At 36.8% G+C, this 4714-nt stretch overlaps 1 non-coding gene across 1 annotated transcript; it reads left to right on the top strand.

Moving 5' to 3' along the window:
- Positions 1 to 3159: 3159 nt before the first annotated feature.
- On the top strand, positions 3160 to 3267 carry LOC148561629 (small nucleolar RNA R71). Its single transcript, XR_015888196.1, has one exon. It is a non-coding gene; the product is annotated as a small nucleolar RNA R71 (small nucleolar RNA).
- Positions 3268 to 4714: the final 1447 nt, after the last annotated feature.

Raw genomic sequence — 4714 nt, 5'->3', positions numbered from 1 at the left:
TTTTAAGGGTTATTGGCTTTTTCTGCTTGCTTTTTCTTTTTCTTTCTGTATATATATATATATATATATATATATATATATATATATATATATATATATATATATATATATATATTTTTTTTTTTCGCCTATTTTTTTTTCTATTTTTTTTTCTACAAGCTTTGTTCTTTGCTGCTTTTTCTTGCTTCAAGAATCATTTTTATGATTTTTCAGATTATCAAATAACATGTCTCCTAGTCATCATTCTTTCAAGAGCCAACATATTTAACATTCTTAAACAACAACTTCAAAAGACATATGCACTGTTCAAGCATTCATTCAGAAAACAAGAAGCATTGTCACCACATCAATATAATTAAGCTAAGTTCAAGGATAAATTCGAAACTCATGTACTTCTTGTTCTTTTGAATTAAAACATTTTTCATTTAAGAGAGGTGATGGATTCATAGGACATTCATAACTTTAAGACAAAGTTACTAACTACTAATGATCATGTAATGAAGACACAAACACAGATAAGTACATAACATAGAAAACGAAAAACAGAAGAAATAAGAACAAGGAATGAATCCACCTTAGTAATGGTGGCGTTTCCTTTTTGAGGAACCAATGATGTCCTTGAGCTTTTCTATGTCTCTTCCTTGTCTTTGTTGCTCCTCCTTCATTGCTTTTAGATCTTCTCTGATTTCATGAAGGATGATGGAGTGCTCTTGATATTCCACCCTTAGTTGCTTCCAATAATTGTGTGGAAGAAAATGTATCCCCTGAGGTATCTCAGGGATCTCTTGATTTGCAGTCAAATGTTCTACCACTGAGCTATAGATCCTTTACATAATTGTTTTACCACACCAAACTTAGAATGTTGCTCGCCCTCGAGCAAAAGAAGAAGGAATAGATGAAGAAGAAGATGTGGAAATAAAAACTAGGATTATGAGGAGGTAAAGTGGGGATCCTGTGGGGTCCACAGATCCTGAGATGATCCTGTGGTGTCCACAGATCCTGAGGTGTCAAGGCATTTACATCCCTGCACCAATTTAGGCATGCAAAATGCCCTTGCACACAACTCTGGGCGTTCAGCGCCAGGTTGGTGCCCATTTTGGGCGTTCAACGCCCCTTTGCTGCCATTTCTGGCGTTGAACGCCAGAACCATGCTTGTTCTGGGCGTTCAGCACCAGGATGCTCCCATTCTGGGCGTTCAGCGCCAGAACTATGCTCTGTTCTGGCGTTTGAACGCCAGACAGATGCTCCTCCAGGGTGTGATTTTTCTTCTGCTGTTTTTGATTCCGTTTTTGATTTTTTTATTTATTTTGTGACTCCACATGATCATGAACCTAAGAAAACATGAAAAACAATAAAAATAAGAATTAGATAAACATTGGGTTGCCTCCCAACAAGCGCTTCTTTAATGTCAATAGCTTGACAGTGGGCTCTCATGGAGCCTCACAGATGTGCAGAGTTTTGTTGAGACTCTCCAACACCAAACTTAGAGTTTGGATATGGGAGTTCAACACCAAACTTAGAGTTTGGATATGGGAGTTCAACACCAAACTTAGAGTTTGGTTGTGGCCTCCCAACACCAAACTTAGAGTTTGACTGTGGGGGCTCTAGTTGACTCTGCTTTGAGAGAAGCTTTTTCTACTTCCTCTCTATGGTTGCAGAGGGAGATCCTTGAGTTTTGAATACAAGGGAGTTCTCATTCCATTGAAGGACTATTTCACCTCTGTCAACATCAATCACAGCTCTTGCTGTGGCCAGGAAAGGTCTTCCTAGGATGATGGATTCATCCTCTTCCTTTCCAGTGTCCAGGACTATGAAATCAGTAGGTATGTAAAGGTCCTCAACCTTTACTAATACATCTTCTACTTGTCCATAAGCCTGTCTTCTTGAGCTGTCTGCCATCTCTAGTGAGATTTTAGCAGCTTGCACCCCATAGATTCCCAGTTTCTCTATTACAGAGAGGGGCATGAGGTTTATTCCTGAACCAAGGTCACACAGAGCCTTAAAGATCATGGTGCCTATGGTACAGGGTATTATGAACTTTCCAGGATCCTGTCTCTTCTGAGGCAATGTCAGTTGATCCAAATCACTTAGTTCATTGATGAACAAGGGAGGTTCAACTTCCCAAGCATCAATACCAAATAGTTTGGCATTCAGCTTCATGATTGCACCAAGAAACTTGGCAGTTTACTCTTCAGTGACATCCTCATTCTCTTCAGAAGAGGAATACTCATCAGAGCTCATGAAGGGCATAAGGAGGTTCAATGGAATCTCTATGGTCTCTAGATGAGCCTCAGAGTCCTTTGGTTCCTCAGAGGGAAGCTCCTTATTGATCACTGGACGTCCCAGGAGGTCTTCCTCCTTGGGATTCACGTCCTCTCCTCTCCTCACAGGTTCGGCCATGGCGCTTATGTCAATGGCCTTGCACTCTCCTTTTGGGTTCTCTTCTGTATTGCTTGGGAGAGTACTAGGAGGGATTTCAGTGATCCTTTTACTCAGCTGGCCCACTTGTGCTTCCAGATTTCTAATGGAAGACCTTGTTTCATTCATGAAACTTACAGTGGCCTTAGATAGATCAGAGACTAGATTTGCTAAATTAGAAGCATTTTGTTCAGAGTTCTCTGTCTGTTGCTGAGTTGATGATGGAAAAGGTTTGCTATTGCTAAACCTGTTTCTTCCACCATTATTAAAGCCTTGTTGGGGCTTTTGATCCTTCCATGAGAAATTTGGATGATTTCTCCATGTTGAGTTATAGGTGTTTCCATAAGGTTCACCTAAGTAATTTACCTCTGCTATTGCAGGGTTCTCAGGATCATAGGCTTCTTCTTCAGAAGATGCCTCTTGAGTACTGTTGGATGCAGCTTGCATTCCATGCAGACTCTGAGAGATCATATTGACTTGCTGAGTCAATATTTTATTTTGAGCTAATATGGCATTCAGAGTATCAACTTCAAGAACTCCCTTCTTCATAGGCGTCCCATTATTCACAGGATTCCTTTCAGAAGTGTACATGAACTGGTTATTAGCAACCATGTCAATGAGTTCTTGAGCTTCTGCAGGCGTTTTCTTTAGGTGAATGGATCCACCTGCAGAAGTGTCCAGTGACATCTTTGATAGCTCAGATAAACCATCATAGAATATATCCAGGATGGTCCATTCTGAAAGCATGTCAGAAGGACACTTTTTGGTCAACTGTTTGTATCTTTCCCAAGCTTCATAGAGAGATTCACCTTCTTTCTGTCTGAAGGTTTGAACATCAGCTCTAAGCTTGCTCAGCTTTTGAGGAGGAAAGTACTTGGCTAAGAAAGCCGTGACCAGCTTATCCCAAGAGTTCAGGCTGTCTTTAGGTTGAGAATCCAACCATAATCTAGCTCTGTCTCTTACAGCAAAAGGGAAAAGCATGAGCCTGTAGACTTCAGGATCTACTCCATTAGTCTTAACAGTATCACATATCTGCAAGAATTCAGTTAAGAACTGAAAAGGATCTTCAGATGGAAGTCCATGAAACTTGCAGTTCTGCTGCATCAGAGAAACTAATTGAGGTTTCAGCTCAAAATTGTTTGCTCCAATGGTAGGAATGGAGATGCTTCTTCCATGTAAATTGGAATTAGGTGTAGTAAAGTCACCAAGCATCTTCCTTACATTATTATTATTTTCTGCTGCCATCTCCTCTGCCTGTTCAAAAATTTCTGAAAGGTTATCTCTGGATTGTTGTATTTTAGCTTCTCTTAATTTTCTCTTCAGAGTCCTTTCAGGTTCTGGATCTGCTTCCACAAGAATGCTCTTATCCTTGCTCCTGCTCATATGACAAAGAAGAAGGCACAGAAAAATAATAATAATAATAGAGATCCTTTATACCACAGTATAGGGATCCCTTTGTGAGTGGAAGAAAAGAGGGGAAGACAAAGAATGTAATATAATGGAAGAAACACAACTGTGAGGATGGAAGAGAGATGAAATGAGATGTTAGGATATGAATGAATAAATAGAATAAGATGAGAGAGAAGGAGGGAATTTTCGAAAATTAATTTTGAAAAGGAGTTAGTGATTTTTGAAAATAGTTTTTGAAAAAGGTTAGTATTTTTTTTTCGAAAATTTTTTTTTTAAATAAAAATAAAAATAATTAGTTAATAAAAAAGAAATTTTTGAAAAAGAGGGAAGATATTTTCGAAAATTAGAGAGAGAGAGTTAGTTAGGTAGTTTTGAAAAAGTTAAGAAACAAATAAAAAGTTAGTTAGTTAGTTGAAACAACTTTTGAAAAGATAGGAAGTTAGGAAGTTAGAGAAGATATTTTGAAATCAATTTTTTTTTTTTTAAAAAAAAGATAAGATAAGAAGATCATTTTGAAAAGATATGATAGGAATTAGTTTTGAAAAAGATTTGATTTTTAAAATCTCAATTAATGACTTGATTCATAAGAAATCACAAGATATGATTCTAGAACTTAAAGTTTGAATCTTTCTTAACAAGCAAGTAACAAACTTCAAATTTTTGAATCAAAACATTAATTGATTAGTTATTTTCGAAAATTTTATATAAAAATAAGAAAAAGATTTTTGAAAAATATTTTTGAAATTTTCGAAAATAACTAATAATTTTGAAAAAGATTTGATTTTTGAAAAAGATTTTGAAAAAGATAAGATTTTCAAATTGAAAATTTGATTTGACTCATGAGAAACAACTTGATTTTAAAAATTTTTGAAAAAGTCAACTCAAT

The sequence above is a fragment of the Arachis ipaensis genome, chromosome B6, assembly GCF_059453495.1.
Source record: "Arachis ipaensis isolate K30076 ecotype BB chromosome B6, ASM5945349v1, whole genome shotgun sequence".
NCBI lineage: Eukaryota > Viridiplantae > Streptophyta > Magnoliopsida > Fabales > Fabaceae > Arachis > Arachis ipaensis.
The sequence above is the reverse complement of the archived record's forward strand: the minus strand, read 5'-3'. Positions and strand labels throughout refer to the sequence as shown.